General features: G+C 39.2%; 1 long non-coding RNA gene across 3 annotated transcripts; it reads left to right on the top strand.

The window, feature by feature from the left end:
* LOC106726204 lies at positions 1-8,543 on the top strand. 3 transcript variants are annotated; one of them, XR_001362223.1, is made up of 5 exons: positions 1-46; positions 137-330; positions 972-1,061; positions 7,635-7,754; positions 8,517-8,543. It is a non-coding gene; the product is annotated as an uncharacterized LOC106726204 (long non-coding RNA). The 3 variants fall into 3 exon arrangements; XR_001362225.1 differs by lacking the exon at positions 972-1,061; XR_001362224.1 differs by lacking the exons at positions 7,635-7,754; positions 8,517-8,543 and adding an exon at positions 4,631-4,734.
* The last annotated feature ends 11,251 nt before the right edge of the window (positions 8,544-19,794 follow it).

Here is a 19,794-nt window from a genome sequence, read left to right as displayed (position 1 = left end):
CCCGGGAGGAGGATGCCCGGGACCGCTCCCCCGCTCCTGCCAGCCGGTGGGTGTCTGCAGACGCCCTGCTGGGGGTGGCTTGGCAGCGGGGCGGCACCTCCCCACCCCTGATCATTCGTGTTCCTGCCCTTGCCAGGTGGCCTCAGCGTTTCCCGAACTTGAGACTCACCTAAGGCGCTCACTTTCCCAGGCTGCTCCCAGTCAAGGTGCATTCCGTGGGCCCCGGGATCTGTTCACCACGCCCCGTGCCAACGAGTAAGCCGAGCCCATTACATAGGATTCTCCTGCAAGTCAGCCCTGCAAGGAAGGGGTGATGATCCCCATTTTCTGGTGAGTGAGTCTGAGAACGCAGAGCAACTTGCCAGAGCAGACAGAGCATTACAGACTGAATGTGGTTTTCAATTTAGATTGAAACGCTCTCCCCTGAGAAACAGAGCCTCTGAATTCTAAATTCCCCTTTCTTCACTTTTGCGCTGGAGAGGAGAGACCACCATGCCCCAGTCCTGCCCACACCTGAGATTGTTATAGCTCTTGAAGTGATCATAAGGAGGCAGCAAAAGCAAATAAAGGGTCAAAAACAAACACAACAAAAAATCTGTGCTCCCCACCCCCACCCCCTGTACCTGAGTTTCTAAAATCCACTTATTTGCCTTGAGTTCAAAGGCCAACTCCTTATTTTTATTTATTTATTTGTTATTATATTTTTATTGACTTCAGAGAGGAAGGGGGAGAGAGAGAGGGATAGAGAAATATCACTGATGAGAGAGAATCATTGATTGGCTGTCTCCTGCACACCCTACACTGGGGATGGGGGGATGGGCTTGGTAACCAGGCAGGTGCCCTGACCAGGAATCCAACAGTGACCTCCTGGTTCATAGGTGGAGGCTCAACCACTGAGCCACACTGGCTGGGCTTTATTTTTAAAATAATCATCTCTTCACAGACTGACCTGAATTTATCTCCCATAAAAGATGCAGTGTCCTGATCTTTCCCCGGTACCTGTTGTTGGAAGTGGAGCCATTAGGGAAAGCGGTGAACTTATTATGAAAATGAGATAATTGGTGAGATCCAGCATGTGGAAGGCTTCCCAGGAGCCCAGGCCCTGGGGAGGCTCATCTTCATCAAAATTCCTGCTCCCCAGGCTCTGAAAGGGCTGGCACCAAGCGAGGCGGGGTGGGGGAAAGGCTGTGTTTAACCAGTACTTCAGAGCAAATCCTAGTTCCACCAGGGAAGTTTTCTTGACATTTTCTAAACCTCAGGAATTCTCTTTTCTTTGGATTCCTGTAGAATTTTATTTATTTGCTCTTTCCTGACTTCATTTTAAGCCCATATTCATTTTAAGTCCATACCCTTGTCTTTGTTTTTGTTTTTTTTTTGTTTTGTTTTGGGTCTTTTTTTTCTCTCCCTCTCAGAGTTCTCACATACTTTTTCATTTATTTTTATCTGTGTGAGCCATCTTACATCCCTTTTTGAATACGGTGGGTTATAAATAAACAAAAACTCTTACATCAGTTATATGTCTCAGAATATCAAGCATTGTGTGATCAAGTTACTTCTCTTAGTAAATTTTGTAGACTAATTTGGACTTTGTGCCTCTTTGTAACAATATCTTAGTTCCTTGGTTATCATTCAGTCATTTATTGTTTAAAAAATTTATTGAGCACTTACTTTTTAATAGTTTGAGAATACAGTGCTTAGTACATACAATACAGCCTCTGGATTTAGTCTTCTCTGAGGGGAAATAAAGTTCAGAGCTGTGTGAGGCACACTGATGATTTAATAATAGCTCCGGGAAGTGAAAAAAGAAAAAAAGCTCCCCTAATGAATGTATACATTGGTTATAAGATGTATTCTGGTTTTAAGTATGCCCAGCCCGTATGGCTCAGTGTTTTGAGAGTGGACCCATGAACCAACAGGTCAGCTCAATTCCTGGTCAGGGTACATTGATAGGTCGCGGGCTCAATCCCCAGTAGGGGGCGTGCAGGAGGCAACCGATTGATGTTTCTACCTCTATCCTTCTCCCTTACTAGCTCTAAAATCAATGAAAACATTTTTTAAAGAGTCCAATTGTCCACAGACATTTTTAAAAAAAGAACCTTAGTGTATGGAGGAAAATAAAAGGCAAAGGAAATGTGGCAAAACAACCTTTTATTAATAGTACCAGATTCTAGGCAAATATCTAACATATATGTTATGTTGTATGTATACCTCTATCCTTCTCCCTTACTAGCTCTAAAATCAATGAAAACATTTTTTAAAGAGTCCAATTGTCCACAGACATTTTTAAAAAAAGAACCTTAGTGTATGGAGGAAAATAAAAGGCAAAGGAAATGTGGCAAAACAACCTTTTATTAATAGTACCAGATTCTAGGCAAATATCTAACATATATGTTATGTCGTATGTCTACAACAACTCTATGAGTTGGAAATTTTTTCCCAATTTTATAAATATAGGCTTAATTGAAACTTAAAGAGGTTAAATAATAAACAGTAGATAAATTGAACACAACTAGGCTGTAAATTATTTATGTAGCAGCCTTCATAGTGGGGCATTCAGGGAACAAAATAGGAAAATTAATTTAAGAATTGAGGTATGAAAATCTGTTTACTGCCAAGGCCATTGGAGTATGTATACCCAGCAGTCTTCATCTAAGCTGGATTTATCCCAAAATGCCCACTCCCACCGGCTCCTCCATTTTGAGTAAGAAGCAGGCAGACCTCTGTCCTGGCCAGACTTGGCATCTATGCTCCTCCCACCCCTCCTACCCAGAATGCCCTGTGCTTCTGAAAGAGGGGAACTGAGAGATTGAAAGTCCTCCTGCTTCTCTCCTCCTCTCCCTCCTTTTCCTCCTTAACCTTTTCCTTGCATCATGGAAGCTAACACCCACAGAGCATTTAAGAGCCAGTTGCTATTCCCAGCACTTTACTTGTAAAAGCTCATTTAATTATCTCAACAGCTCCTTGAAGAGAAGATGTTATTATCCCTGTGATAAGAAACTTAAGAGAGGTTGAGCAATTTACACCAATTAGGACGGTAAGGGAGAGAGAAGTCCAACATAGTCTTCTAGATACACACTCTGCTGGAGATTGCCTCTCAGGGAAAGCCCAGTGCTGGAATTGAAAGTTAATTGTGTGGGTTGTGGCATTTGGAGCAAACTCATTAATTTCTCTGAGCCTCAATTTCCCCATCTGTAAAGTGGGAATAATAATATCTATGAGAATTCAATATGATTACATATCTAAGGCCCTAGAAAATAGAAGTCCCTTAATATATTTACTTCTCTTTTCTCCAGTGATTCTTCAAGACAGGTTCAAATCCCACCTCCCTCTCAAGCCTTTCTGAATCACTGATACCCAGAATTATTTACACAACAGAATTTAAAGTAATCTCTTCATTGTTCTCAAAAAGAAAGCCTACTATTATTTTTGCCAAATATAAAATTTTAGGGAGATAGAGAAAATAGTCATGTCTACTTATCTAATTATTTACTTAATACTTAATTTGTCATTTTAGATAAACAAATATAAAAGTAAAATTATGCATTAATGTATAAATACTGCCTTTTCCATTTATACTTTTTAAAGTTTTATTCAAATTATAACATGCAACTTGACATCAATGACTTCATCATGAAAGCCACATTTTGAATCATCAGTGGGTTTTTTTCAGAGCATATTTTCTTCACATCTGTCTATATTTTTGACACTATAACTTCCTGAATCCTTTTATGATTCTGTCACTGGGAATTTTATTACAAACCGTGTTTCCACTTGCTTCATATTAAGAAGTTGTTTTTTTCTCATTCACCCTAAATATGTAAATGAGTTATCTCCACCAGTTTTTGGATTGTTGAATGATTTTTAAAATATATTTGTATTGCTTTCAGAGAGGAAGAGAAAAGGATAGAGAGATAGAAACATCAATGATGAGAGAGAATCATTGATCAGCAGCCTTCTGCACGCCCCCTACTGGGGAATGAGCCTGCAACCTGGGCATGTGCCCTGACCAGGTATCGAACTGTGACCTCCTGGTTCATAGGTCGAACTATACTGGTCAGCTTTTGAATGATTTTTAAAAGAATGCTTGCACTGTCCTGGCCAGCGTGGCTTAGTGGATATGTTGTAGGCAGCAGGAACGGCACCAGTGTCAGACCAGTGGGATCAGACCAAACCTGAGTTCAGCAACCTTGGTACTTGAGTTCTGGCTAAGAAAATAATTCAATCAAGACTCAAACTCACTAGAGAAAATCTTTTGAGCAAGTAAAGAGAAAGTACACTCGAAGAGAAATTTCAAGCTGACAGCTCAAAGAGTTGCCCTGGGGAGTGGGCTAGGATTCCTATTAAACCCTTAGAAGGGAGTTAACTGCTTTCTTCTTCAGACTGACCTATCAGGGCCTGTGCTGTTGTCTTCTCTTTTTGCATGGAAGTTAGATGGGGCTTTCCTCCAGCCCCTATGTTCTCCTCTAAGGAGGATGGTCTACCACGTGACTAACCACATGCCAGAGGAGAAAGGTCAGGAGAATCCCACCTCGATGACCAGAGGCATTCTAGGGTGGAGAGAAGTTCTAGGTTCAAGGTCTTGAAATGAATATGTCCAATATCTGCTCTACCGGGGTTTTTTCATTGCTAGGTGTCTGGGATGTTCTGCCTAGTGACCTCTGTACCTGGCCCATTCTCTTTGCTCTGCTCGTGTCTATCTAACTGCCTACTACAGATAGAGCATCGACCTGCACACTGAAGGGTCTCAGGTTCGATTCACAGTAAAGAGCACATACCTGAGTTACAGGTTTGATTCCTACCCGGTAGGAAAGCATGTGGGAAGCAACCAATCAATAATGTGTACAATGATGTTTCTCTCTCTCTCTCTCCTCTGTCTCTGTCCCACTCCCTCTCACCTTTCCACTCTCTCTGAAAAGCAATGGCAAAAATATTCTCCAGTTAGGATTAACAAGAGAGAGATAGAAATAGAGAGAGATAGAGAGAGAGAGAGAGAGAAGGCTTGCACTAATATGGAACACTTAAAATTGTGGGTGATACCCCAATAATTATTACTTAATCTGTTTTAAATAGCTTTGCCTTCTTGTATTTTAAACCAATTTTGTCAGATGACCTCTGTATGGATCCTACACTAGGACTAAGTATATTTCATACTACCTCCCCAACCCTGAAGACAGGTAGATATCCTGTGATGTAGATTTTGTGTATCAAGTATAGTTACACAGGATGAACTCTTAATCCTCTCAACAGGGCTGGGAAGTAGGAATAATCATTACATCCTTTCTTAGCCAGTAAAGAACCAAGACATCAGATTTGAACCCAGATAAGGTGGATTAATAGTCTATGCCTTAAGCATTCTGCGGTGATGCCTCTGAGAAGATCTGATGTTTTGCCCACAAGGACCGCTTTTCTAATGCCTAATTTTGGGGTGAAATGATGTATGTGCTTTATGTTCAGGCACATATTATACTCTCTCTTGGATTTTCCCATTGTCCTTTGACTTTACTGTTATTCGGCTTGTCAGTGGGCTTTGCATTGTGGATATTGAGAATATTTCCTTATTACTATTTGTATACCATTACCTCTATTGGAGTACTCTGATCAGTTTGCCTTGCATTATGGGTACTTGGAATCTTTATTACTATTTTAATTTTCTGAAGTATCTATCATAAGGCCTTAGATAAATGTTTGTTTTATTAAGTTGAAATACTTATATTCATTAGGGTGACTCCTTTTGGTACTCTGTTATAAGTTTTAAGAGTTGCTTTGAAAGATTTTCCTCTTTAACTCTTTTTCACCACAAGGAAACAGCTTAGTGAAAGTCTGCTGTGAAGCAGACAAAGGAGCAGTATAAAATATTCCATCAACTGAATTACTGACTAAAATTTGGTGATGTTCTGGAATTAATTTATTTTAAAATACAAGTTTTTCAGAAAGCATTAAGTGATATTCAGAAAAAAAAAGTGAACTTAAGTTTTCCTATAAAACTAATATTTCAGAAACCACATAGGCACTAGAGATTAGAATATTTCATTGATGTTGAAACACATATTTTTAGACTTTACTTCTTCTGAAATGGTGATTTATCTTAAAGAGAATTGCTGTTGTCCAGGCAGCAGTCCTGACATAGTTGTGATTGTCTTACATGCTCATGAACTTGGTCACAGATGTTGATCAAGTCACTTCACTTAAGTTACTTGCATTGACAGTGATATGCATGTTGAATTTAATTATCATTTGAAATGTCCTCAAAATTGTTATACTAGGTTTTTGAAGAAAGGCAAGGAAACAGAACAATATGATATTTGGTGAGAAAAATCTATGTCTAATTCTCAAAGCATTTTCATCCTATCTAATAAAAGACAAAAGGGTAATTGACCGTACCTATGCTACACTTCCCATTGGCTAATCAGGGCAATATGCAAATTAACCGCCAACAAAGATGGCGGTTAATTTGCATACATAGGCTCCAAGCGGTGGAGCGAAGCCAAACGGCCCCAAAGCCGGCTGAGCAGCGAGGCCCCCTGGCCCCGGGATCAGCAGAGCAGCGAAGCCTGACGGCTGGGGCGGGGGCTCTGGCCGGAGCCCAGCCAGAGCAAAGGCCTGGGTCCCGGGTGCCAGAGGAAAACTGGTACCAGCAGCCAAGGGGAGGGAAGGCCTATTGCACGAATCTCTTCGTGCAACAGGCCTCTAGTTAATATATAATAAAAATTCTAAGTGAATAGTGTTATGACACAGTTTAGGCCACAGTGGTACTTTTTTCTCATAGTTTGCAATATGTTCATGTATCTGAAATTTGACATCCAGTAGTTTCTACCACTGCTAACATAAAAAGCTAATCTTGTTTTTCTATGATTTAAGGAAAAATCATTTTAAGAGAAAGTGGAACTATTGCCCAATGGGTTTATAGATGAAATATATCAACTGAGTGTAAAATAATTGCCTCCACTTTTTGTGTCCACTTTTCTCAGATATTTCCAAAATTGAGTTTACCAAACACATCACAAAATTCTATTTATTTGTGTTGTACTTGAAAATACTGTTCGGCTCTTTTTTTTTCTCCTTTTTGCTAAAAATTCTGCCCTTATAACGTAATATACCTGAAAACTCTTCTGACATTAAGAAAATAAAGAGTTAGGGATTTAGAGAAGCAGAAGATAGAGAGGTTGGAATGCAAAAAAACAGCTAGAAATAGATCTCCTGCAAAGCAATTAAATTCAACTTTTAAAAAACTAATTTGAAAAGCACAGACTAATATCTATGTTAAAGGTAAATAAAGAATAACAAAGGATTGATGAAATCCCATACCACAGACAACTGCCATAAAAGCAGAGGTCACCAACTAGCTGCCCCTGGGCAGTATGAAGTACAAGTATCTTTCAAACCACATAGAGTTTAGCAATTTTTTAATTACTTTCCCCAATTTAGAAGATTTTATACTAAAACTAGAGGCCTGTTGCACAAATTCGTGCATGGGTGGGGTCCTGATGGTGGTAGGGGGAGCCAGGACATGATTGGCCCTCCAGGCAGGCTGTCAGATGCCCTTACCAGCCAGGGATCCAGATCTATCCTGCTGACATTCACACTGGTTGTCGTAGCTACCTGGTGGCCACTTTTATATTGTTTCTTCCTTGCAGAGCATCTAGGGAAGGGAAGCGACCATGGTGCCTGAGGCCAACTTTCAGGAGGCCGGTGGTGCTAGTCTTTTGGTGCCTGGCCCATTCTCTGGAGATTGGACCTGCAGGACTACGGAGGAAGTGAGTGGCTGTTGCTGGGCTGGAGGGCCACCGGGATGGGTTGGTCAGCTGAGCGGGAGCACACTGACCACCAGGGGCAGCTCCTGCGTTGAGCATCTGCTCCCTGCTGGTCAGTGCGTATCATAGCGACAGGTCGTTCTGGTCATTCCCGTCATTCGGTTGGTAGGTCACTTAGGCTTTTATATATATAGATGTGGATTTCCAGCTTCTCTTGAAAAAAATCAATATCTGACAGCACTAACATCACATTTTCACAAAGCAAGTTTGAAGGGATTGGAAAACTGGCTGCCCTTTTTGGACAGGATGTACACTTTCAAGTTTGCCATAGTTGCTACTCACCCTATTCTCCTTGAGGTTATGCCTTAGGATCTGTGGAGGTTGCAACTATGGGACGTTACCTGAAAATATGCTCCGTGAAAGATAAACTATATGAGGGAATCTTGAAGCAAGGTTATGGACTTGTGAAATGGAACTTACACAGCCCAGATCAAAAATTAATATACAAATATTAAGGATGTTTTCTCAGCAGAAGTAGTGGCAGTGTAATCATCACAATAGCTAGTATCTATTGAGTTCTTAAAATAAGGCAAGCCCAGCTGGTGCACTCAGTGGTTGAGCCTTGACCTATGAACAAGGAAGTCATGGTTCAATTCCTGGTCAAGGCACATGTCTGGGTTGTGGGCTCCATCCCCAGTAGGAGCCATGCAGGAGGCAATCAATGATTCTCTCTCATCATTGATATTTCTATCTCTCTCCCCACAGACAGCAAACAGCGGTGGCAGTGGTGGGAGATGGAGCCACCACCCAGCTCCCAGGTGCTGAAGGAGAAAGGGCAAATAGCAATATTAAAATATTTATTTTAATTATTTTCCTTTCAATGTGCACAAATCCATGCACCGAGCCACTAGTATAATAATAATCACGCAGATATATGTATGACATGTACATATAATGTATAGTAGAGTACAGGCATATCTCAGAGATACTGCAAATTCTGCTTCAGACCACCATAATAAAGTGTCAAAATATAGTGAGTTGTACTCTTTTTGTTGGTGGAGGGTCTTGCCTTTTGTTGGTAAAAAGCAAAATGCCTATAATGTGCATAAAATGAAGCACAACAAAACGAGGTATGCCTGCATACTATATGTATAAAGTTCATCTACATTGACACATATATTACATACACAATATAATATTTCTATATATGCAAACATATCTATATATTTCATGTGCATAAACCATATGCATGCATGGTTATGTTTAAACAATTTGAATTTGCTGATATTAACTTCAAAAATGGTTATTGTATAGGGTTCAAATTTATACAATTTAATTTGGAATGGAGAAAATGTTTTCCCCCTACTCCCAATCTTTACTTCATGTAGAAGGATTTTCTAACCCCTCCTGATCTCTCTTTGCCCGTCTCCACTCCCACCCCCCACCACACACACACACACACACACACACACACTCACTGTCCTGTGTGATACTATGGTAACTTGTTTATTTAGTGCATTTGGAAGGAGAAACTGGCCCATGAGCCCTGCTCTTTCATTCCCTCATTCTTGCAACACACACGTTCTGTGTTGCTCTTCCGAGCTGTAAACCTATGGGAAGTTTAAATCTATCCATGGCTTACATAGTCTGACATTTGTCTAGAGGTAATAAAAGTAATAATTCCTTCTTCATCTGCTTGATTCCTATCTTTCCATTCATTTCAAACAAGGTACCTAACATTTGTTTTATTAGGAATGAACACGATTTTATGCCTGAGAATAATAGGGGAAGGAATGGTTTTTAATGGATAAATCAAAGGAGTCCTCTTTAAACAAGTGACAAGTGACGTTTAAACTGGGAAGGAAAGGCTACTGGGAGTCAGCTGCATGTGCTGTGTGTGTGGGGGGAGGGGGGGGTGAATAGAGATATATTCCAGGCAAAGAAGAGCATTTGTAAAGATCATTTGTTTTGGAGGAACTGAAAGAAAGTCTATCAGCTGGGTAGTGAATAGAATAGAACAAGATTAAGCTGGAGGGACAGGCAGGTACATTATGTAAGGCCTTATAGGCCGTTCTGAGGTTTGGGGATTTTATCAGAAGGGAATGGGAAGTCATCAAAGGGACTAAAGCAGAGAAGAACATAACTATTTTCTTATCTTATATAGTCTTCAAAAAAACTCTTGATGGAAGGCATTATTATTAGTATGCCTATATATCAACTGAATAACTTAAGATGCAGAGAGGTTAAATTGCAAATGTTACTACTTGATGGAACATATATATGATGCCAGGGATCATCCTTTTAATCACTCTCTGTTGTACCTGTCCGAAAGATTCTACAGTCTAATCAGTAAAAATTTCAGGGCATGTGCATTTGTAGACTATGACTTACAAATAATAGATATGACTAACTCCCCGTTTTTTGAGTGATTTATAAAAATTATCTGGTATTTGTCATTTGATACCTCTATGTTTAGGAAATAAATGGACAACAAAGTCAATTCATCATTCCAGTTTCTACTGTAGAATTCCAATATTAGGGGAAATTTAACTATGAAGTACCTCTTTTGTGTTATGTAAACAAATTCAATAATTTTCCCCTAAAGCAGGTAATTAAAATAGATGCAGCGGTTCTCAACCTGTGGGTCGCGACCCCTGAAAATACATCCTGCATATCAGATATTTACATTATGATTCATAACAGTAGCAAAATTACAGTTATGAAATAGCAACAAAAATAATTTTATGGTTGGGGGTCACCACAACATGAGGAACTGTATTAAAGGGTCGCGGCATTAGGAAGGTTGAGAACCACCGGAAGGGGAATAGAAGATAAGAATATCCCAGCACTTGGTGAAAAAGTTTCAGTAGATTTTGAGAATGAAGATACTAACCAAGTTAATCTCTCTCTATCTAAGAATTACAGAAATGGACACATGATTTAAAAGTTCAGTCATCATTGACTTCAGGTCGTTTGTACATTGTACTAGTAACTTCTATGCCATCAATGTCTGTTCTTACTTTAGAGAAAAACAAAGTTCCATATAGCCTGTCTCTGTCTGGAAAGATAGTATTCTCCATTTTTTTAAAACACATTTTTAGAAAAGATATCCATCTGCCATTTGATCATTTCCTATGTGTAAAATATGACATACCACCTCAGTAACGCTGCACAGCAGGTGCACAGCCCTTCAAAGACCCAACTCTCAAGTTTGCATTTCCTTCTCTCCACATGGCTTCTGAAGCATCCTGTGTAATGGTTTGATATTTTTTCCTGTGGAAACTCTTACCCACAAAACTTCACCTTCAATCTGGGTTAGCCATCTGAATACACGGTGTCTGCTTGCACATTTTGCAAGCGTATTAAGGAGACCGTGGCAGTCATGCTTGACTGAACTTTCCTTTCTCTCACTTGTAAAGGAACTGCTGCTCGTGCATTCATTCAGCCACGAATGCTTGGCGTTTTCATTACAGTTACTAGGCCACTAAAAAAGGAGGGTGTTTTTTTTTTCTTCATTTATTTCCAAAAAGAAAAGAAAACAGCACTGAAATCTATCACTTTTCTTTATGCCCTGGGTGTGGACAATTTTTACTAAAGCAGTCATAATAATAAAAAACACGCACCAATTTAACTCATGAGATTATCTTTATAAAGTGCAGAGTGCACTTTCAAATAAGAAGCAAGACATTCATACAATCATTAGATTGGTAAATGTCTTATTCAGCCAGCTGGGACATATGTAATACTGTCAACAAATAAAGAAAAATAAAACCATAATAACCACAGAGATATAAATTATAGCACTAGGGAATATAGTTAATAATATTGTAATAACTATGTATGGAGCCAGGTGGGTATTTGCAAGAGCAGGAGACCTCTCTGTAAACCACTATGCTGTACATCTGCAACTAATACAGGATCATATTGAATGCAAACTATAATTGAAAAAAAATTTAATAGCAAAAACAAAACCCACTAACTCAAAAAGATATCTGCTCCCGGTTTCATTGGCCAAGACATGGAAAGAACCTAAGTATCTGCCAATAAATAAATGGATAAAGAAAATAAATAAAAAAAGAACTTTAGTCTTTCTTCCATTGTTCCTTCCAAACTGTGCTTTTGAACTTAACTCTTCTTCTGCCCCTGAATGAAATATAGGGTGGGCCCATAGATTTTCTGTTCTGTGTCAATGACAAGAAAAATCTAAATTATATGACAAAAATGTCCAAAATGATTTAGCAAGACAGTCTAAATCCAGTACAGTCCATTCAATATATAATGTGCTGTCCTCAGTCACCAACCCCTTTCCTACAAGCCTGCTTCAGGTCAGGAAGCCTTCCTGGGGGTAGTGAGTGGAATCAGAGAGAACTTTCTTCTCTCACCTACTCACCTCTTCCCTCATTCACTATATCAGATCCCTCCCTCAAGGGTGTGTTCATTGGGAAATAGATATCCAGAGGAAAGGTAGTCTCTTAACTAGTGCATGCAGCTGTAATTTTCTAGCTCTTTCTCTCCTAGTTCTCCCCAACTCTGTCTCCACTATCCCCCAAAAACCACTGTTGGAGTCTACCTGTTGATTTAGATGCTCCTGAGATGCTTCGAATACTTCCTCTCAGCCAGATTTTGACGCCCCTCCTCAGCCCCCTTTTGAGTATATTAAGTTGCTTTCTTTCAACAAATTGCATGCCTACCCCGACTTCTCACATACACTCCACAGCCTTCACCAAGGGTCAAGATACACTGCCGTCATTATTACAGATGTACTAACTGTTGTCTACCTTTCTTCACAGCTGCCCCTCAAGCTGCTTTACATACTACATCTAACATGATTAATATATTGAATAACAGCCTAGGGCAGTGGTTCTCAACCTATGGTCGCGACCCTTTTGGCGGTCGAACAACCCTTTCACAGGGGTCACCTAAGACCATCCTGCATATCAGATATTTACATTACGATTCATAACAGTAGCAACATTACAGTTATGAAGTAGCAATGAAAATAATTTTATGGTTGGGTCACAACATGAGGAACTGTATTTAAAGGGCCAGAAGGTTGAGAACCACTGGCCTAGGGCTAAGTATATCATTTGGTAGATACAGATTATCAAAAGAATGTGTCACTACATCCACCAAGCTGGAGCCATTCATGTTTGTAGGAGTGCCTGCATGTGTGGATGGTCATATTTATTAAATGCTTGTTACTAATATACAAGCTCAGCACATAAACTATCTCCCTCCATCCCCAAGCAACTCTATTAATTAGATTCTGTTATTAGTCTCACTTAATAGATGAGGATACTTAGAGGTTTAAGAGTTTAAGTAACTTGCCCAAGGCCACATACCTTGTAAATGGTATACAGTATCTGGAATTCAAGCTTAGTACCACTATCAGAGGTATAGGCCGACTTCACCATAATTACAACATCAGGCCACCTCTCCTTTAACCGAAGTATTATTAGTATAAGTAGTGACTGCAGTTAGGCTACTTAACTGGATTCTTGCATCCTTAGCCAAAGGTTTACCCAGATAACAAACTGTAATGCAGCTTTCATCTCTGTGTTATTGATAAAAATCTTTCATTGAGCAAGGCGTGTCCCAGGTATAGGCCTGTACAAGACTGTAATCTTCCTATTAAACAATAAAAGACAATAACAGGACCCAAGTCTGCAGAGTCATCCATCCACTCCCTCAAATATCATCTCGTATATTGTATCAAGAGTACAATCAACAATGTTCTGATTCAACTTTCTTCTTACAGTTAATGAAATTTATAGTTTATTTAGTTATGATTTCTAGGAGTCTAGCTATTCATTTTGAATTTTAGCTTACAGGTTCCTTGTGGCATCTTTGAGTACTGAAAATAATCTTATTACTTATAATAGTTTGTGAGGAAAAAAATGGGTTCAGTCAATAACATTAGCAGGTGGGTCATCCACAAGCCATATTGGTATCATTGTGAATTCAGAGCAGATGGATTTGCTTAATGGACAAGACAGCACTTCAAAGTCTTGGAAAAAAAAAAAAAGTTCTTGGCTAGTAGGCCAACAGGGACCTCAGTGGCAAGAATCAAGGAAGAAGAGAAAGCCAAGATTCAGGCCTGAGGATAGGCCCTGGGGATGGTCATTATTTTAATACATAGTGTCTAACGGGGTTTAAGGAAGAAGGGACAGATCCAATAAAGCCTTTGACTAACAGTTAAACCTGATGGGATGGTTATGCCAACAGAGAATCCATATGACCATTCAGCTCTCCAATGGCCATGCTTAAGCCAACCATAAAATTAGCATTTCAAAACTAGGCTTTCATATTAGGTCCACATAATGCTTTATAAAAAGCAAACACTACTTGATCAAGTAAGTTCTGAAAAATTCTTCAATTAATACTCTCTCCTAGAGATTTATGGAATATTTATCATATTAAAGTTTTCACAGGAGTCCTGCAGAAAAAAATCCAATGGCCATGCTTAAGCCAACCATAAAATTAGCATTTCAAAACTAGGCTTTCATATTAGGTCCACATAATGCTTTATAAAAAGCAAACACTACTTGATCAAGTAAGTTCTGAAAAATTCTTCAATTAATACTCTCTCCTAGAGATTTATGGAATATTTATCATATTAAAGTTTTCACAGGAGTCCTGCAGAAAACACACACACACACACACACACACCAAAAATATGTTGAACCTTGTTTAATTTAGCATCCCCTAGATTTATTTGATAAGGAAATCATCTTTTTGTGCAACACATTTAGTTTACTGAACCACACTTTCAGAAGAGCTGATCCAGCGTAATTGGGGAACCCCAGATCCTAAAAATCAGTCCTTCAAAGAAGATGAATAACTATAGCTTCTTACAACAAGGCTATTGAGAATGTTTTGATGGGCATGGTTTAAGGACATAATCTTTAAAATGTTGCCAGCATGCAGTATTCTGTTCAAATTTCATAGACATCAAGCTGGATATAGGACTGGAAAACTCAAATGAGAATTATAGAACCTCAGCGATATGAGCAGCAATAGATCAGTCCACCTCTTCATGGAAAAGTGAAAGAAGATGCCTCTCTGGGTAAAGGTAAGATTTTACTTAAAAATAAGTTCTGAATATAATCCAACCCATAGCATAAAAATAGTAAATATCATAAAGTTCCATATCATAAAAAAATTTAACCTAGAAAATTTGTGAATTTCTGATTTTAAAAAAATTGTGATATAAACCCTAAAAGATCTTACTAAAGTATCCTTCCAATAAATAACTAGTTTAACTAGCTTGGTTACATGATTTCCAAAGAAACTATTGAAATTGTTATTTGCCAAAAATCCTGAAGTTGCCATTTCATTTACCCATATCTTATGGGCTAGAACTTAAACAAATGGCTACACCTAGCTTTATGGGTGGCTGAGAAATGAAATCGTTATCCTGTGCAATCATATGCTCAGTTAAAATCCCAGGGTTCTAGTACTAAAAGAATGAGGGGCGAATGTCCTTTAAGGAAAACTAGCAGTTTTGTATCTGAGTCATGGCTATAGGCTAGTTAGAGATTCCTACCAAAAATAGTGTTTTAGATTTAGAATGTTTATATTAGCTAATTTTTTTCTGCTAGAAATTGAATAGTTGGGTTATTTGGCTGGAATGGTATGTGAAGTCTGAGTCAACAAAAGTTTCTTTCTTCATAAGGATGGGAATATATTGATCTTTCTAATGAAAGATACAACTAACTCTCCAAAATTATTATAACGTCATTGGAAATCATTGGTCAACCTAGAGATAAAAAACGCATGCTGTGCCTGGCCAGCGTGGCTCAGTAGTTGAGCACTGGCCTCTGAACCAGGAGGTCAGTTTGATTCCGGGTCAGGGCACATGCCCAGGTTGTGAGCTGAATCCCCAGTGTGGGGTGTGCAGTTGGCAGCCAATTGGTAACTCTCATCATTGATGTTTCTTTTCTCTCTCCTCCTTTCCTCTCTGAAATCAATAAAAATATATTTTAAAAAATACTTGCTGTGTCTCTGTGATGCTGTTAAGATGTAGATTGAATAAAAGCATAAAGGATCAACATTGAGCTCATGCAGTTGAGTCCATGAATGATACATGTCCACAAAGGTCAAGGATTAATCACTAAAGCTATTAACAGTGTCATTTATTTCTACTGGGTTAAATGGATCATAAATAAGAAAACTACACATGAATAGGTATTACTCACCAATTAAAAGTCACATCATAGGCAGTAAAGAATATTTATCCTAATTGAATACACTGTGAAAACCATTGAGCTATCTATGAGATTAACTTGGAGAACACAAGAGAGAAAAATCTACAAGAGAGCAATCCATTCCAAAATCCATAAGGACAGAACACATCAAACAATTCTATAGAAATGTCTATTGGGACCCATTTTCCTCTGCAAAACAATATGAAAAATCTATGGAATCACACAAAAATTATTGAAAATATCACAAGTAAATAACCCAATGTTTGAGAACTATTTTTCACATTTTGCTAGTTTTAACTAATAAACACTAATATATAGTGTTATCACAATGACAGAAATAAGTCTGGTTTTAATGGCTTCCACTATATAGACTTCTGACTTCTTTTAAATTTCTGTATTTTCATTTCCCTTTCTTTTCTTTTTTACCTTTTCAAATATTTGCCTAAGTATTGACTTTTATTGAGAAGAGTACTACAAATATCTACACCTCACTTTTGTTAGTACTTTATAGCTTTCATATGAAAATTTCATTTACTTCTTGAAACTAATGCATATTAATTCAAGGTACTATGTGTTATTAGAGATCTCTAAAGTTCAATACATTCTTTAATTTTCTCTTGTTTAACTAGTGAAATTCACAGGTTCTGATTTATGATCTTTTTAATTTATGGGAGTTTTTCTTGTACTCTGGAGCCTCCAAAGCACTAAGTGTAACTACCACATCTTTTCCAATAACTTCTTTGAACCCTCAAATACAATTTCAAGGAAAGTAAGCTTTGAGTCTCCTAGAAGATCATGTACACACATTAATATTCTTCAACAAATAAAGGAATTTATTCTTTATTCAATGTTATAAAACTTGGGAGAAATTTATATATTGAATCCTAAGAATCATGGGCCATGTAAATATTTTTTTACATTTATAGTGATGGTCTCAGCTTAAAACTTGGGCATTTTTATGTTTGGATTTAGGTCAATCTGGGCACACCTGGAGGTCCTATGCTAGCAGCCTTGAAAATATATTTATAGCAGATGACTCCTTTGTTCAAATGAAATCTTCAAAGGAAATGAAAATAAAACAGATGAAATTGATGATGATCTGGTGGAATCAGGGCAGGCATGGGGGTGGGATCTCTTCACCTCTGTGGGATCATGGGTAACTCTAAGTACTTCATTCTATCAGTGACACAGGTTGCCCTGCAGCTCCGCCCTGTGACTTAGACCTCTGCCCTGGAATAGGACTTGTAATAAACTAAGTCTAAAAGCGAAAGCTGTTGCCTCCTTGTCTAAAAGATACTGAGCGCCCAACACAAAATTCATATGCAAAGTACCTCAAAGAAAAGCTCTGGAAAGTAGAGGTTATATCATGATGGATTTTTTTGGAGCAAGAAGAGGGCACAGTAGGTTGAGCAGCAGAATGAGGAGCAGGTCTGTATTTGGACTTCCAGGCAAGATCTCACCTTTGATGCCTATTAGCAGAACCTGGGTTTTATAGCTTTCAAGGCCTTGGCAACAGATGTCACGAGGAATCAGGAAGAAGAAAAACTGCAGATGCCCCCTGGTAGCTGATAGGATGTTTCTTGAAGCCATGTAAGACATACCTTAGAATCACTCATCAATAATTGAGAGGAAGAAGGAGGCAGGGCAGATCTCAATCCCCTTTTATTTGTTATAAGTCATATAACAGTGAGAATATCAAACCAGGTTTTTCAAGAAAACGGATTTCACATTGAGTGTTTCCACAAAGAGGATTTTAATATATGAAATGGTGACCCAGTTGTGGAAGGCCCTGAGAGAATAAAGGGAACACTGGAATAAACCCAGAGCTAAAAAGAATAAACAATGACTTCCCCAAGGGCTGTGCGAACAAAATGGAAAAATGGAATTTACTAGAGTAGCAACTTAGAGGAGGGGCCTACAGAACTGAGGCTCAGACTTTTGATCACGGTCCCACCTGGCTGGTGCTGGTTTCTCTAAGGCATCTTGTGAGACTTGTTATGGAAATGCCAAAAGGAGTGGGAACAATCACTCTAGGGGTTAATTGCATTGCTCAGCAGAACTGAGAGGGAAAAAAAAAACAAGACCGAGAAGGAAGGTCATTTCTGCTCTTCCTCCCCCTTATAAACGCCTCCAGTGACTCCCACAGGCAGAACCAGATAAGATGTCAGCTGGCAGAGCTGTATCATGCAGAAGCTTATAGAAAAAGAGATTGGGGGCTGAGGCACAGTAGATACACAGAGCAAACACAGGAAAGACCTGTGTGGTGTGACTGCTATTTTGGCCCTACTAGAGGCCCGATGCACAAAATTTGTGCAAGGGGGCTCGGCCCTTGCAGCCCTGGCTTTGTCTGGAAGGTTGTCCGGAAGGTCATTCAGCTGTTCAGTCTAATTAGCATAGCTCTGGAAAGTAGAGGTTATATCATGATGGATTTTTTTGGAGCAAGAAGAGGGCACAGTAGGTTGAGCAGCAGAATGAGGAGCAGGTCTGTATTTGGACTTCCAGGCAAGATCTCACCTTTGATGCCTATTAGCAGAACCTGGGTTTTATAGCTTTCAAGGCCTTGGCAACAGATGTCACGAGGAATCAGGAAGAAGAAAAACTGCAGATGCCCCCTGGTAGCTGATAGGATGTTTCTTGAAGCCATGTAAGACATACCTTAGAATCACTCATCAATAATTGAGAGGAAGAAGGAGGCAGGGCAGATCTCAATCCCCTTTTATTTGTTATAAGTCATATAACAGTGAGAATATCAAACCAGGTTTTTCAGGAAAACAGATTTCACATTGAGTGTTTCCACAAAGAGGATTTTAATATATGAAATGGTGACCCAGTTGTGGAAGGCCCTGAGAGAATAAAGGGAACACTGGAATACACCCAGAGCTAAAAAGAATAAACAATGACTTCCCCAAGGGCTGTGCGAACAAAATGGAAAAATGGAATTTACTAGAGTAGCAACTTAGAGGAGGGGCCTACAGAACTGAGGCTCAGACTTTTGATCGCGGTCCCACCTGGCTGGTGCTGGTTTCTCTAAGGCATCTTGTGAGACTTGTTATGGAAATGCCAAAAGGAGTGGGAACAATCACTCTAGGGGTTAATTGCATTGCTCAGCAGAACTGAGAGGGAAAAAAAAAACAAGACCGAGAAGGAAGGTCATTTCTGCTCTTCCTCCCCCTTATAAACGCCTCCAGTGACTCCCACAGGCAGAACCAGATAAGATGTCAGCTGGCAGAGCTGTAACATGCAGAAGCTTATAGAAAAAGAGATTGGGGGCTGAGGCACAGTAGATACACAGAGCAAACACAGGAAAGACCTGTGTGGTGTGACTGCTATTTTGGCCCTACTAGAGGCCCGATGCACAAAATTTGTGCAAGGGGGCTCGGCCCTTGCAGCCCTGGCTTTGTCTGGAAGGTTGTCCGGAAGGTCATTCAGCTGTTCAGTCTAATTAGCATATTAGCTCTTTATTATATAGGATTTTTTTTCTCCCAGCAGAAGAGCCCGGCCAGCATGGCTCAGTGGTTGACACAGTTCAATTCCCAGACAGGGCACATGCCTGGGTTTCCATCTTGATCCTCAGTATGGGGTGTGCAGGAAGCAGCCGAACGACGATTTTCTCTCATCATTGATGTTTCCATCTCTCTCTCCCTTTCCCTTCCTCTCTGAACTCAATAAAAATATAGTGGTAAGGGAAAAAAAGCAGACGAAAGATAAATGTCTTGTAATATTACTCTCATAAAAATGTTTGCTATAACATGAGAAAGCCATTGTTTTGGAAAGATATTTTTAACACTTATTTTTATATATTGACATAATAATATTAAATGACTCCATTCAGCATC

Source organism: Myotis brandtii, unplaced genomic scaffold (genome assembly GCF_000412655.1).
Source record: "Myotis brandtii unplaced genomic scaffold, ASM41265v1 scaffold238, whole genome shotgun sequence".
In the NCBI taxonomy this organism is placed as follows: Eukaryota; Metazoa; Chordata; class Mammalia; order Chiroptera; family Vespertilionidae; genus Myotis; species Myotis brandtii.
Note: the sequence above shows the minus strand (reverse complement) of the source record. Positions and strands in the feature narration are given on the sequence as shown.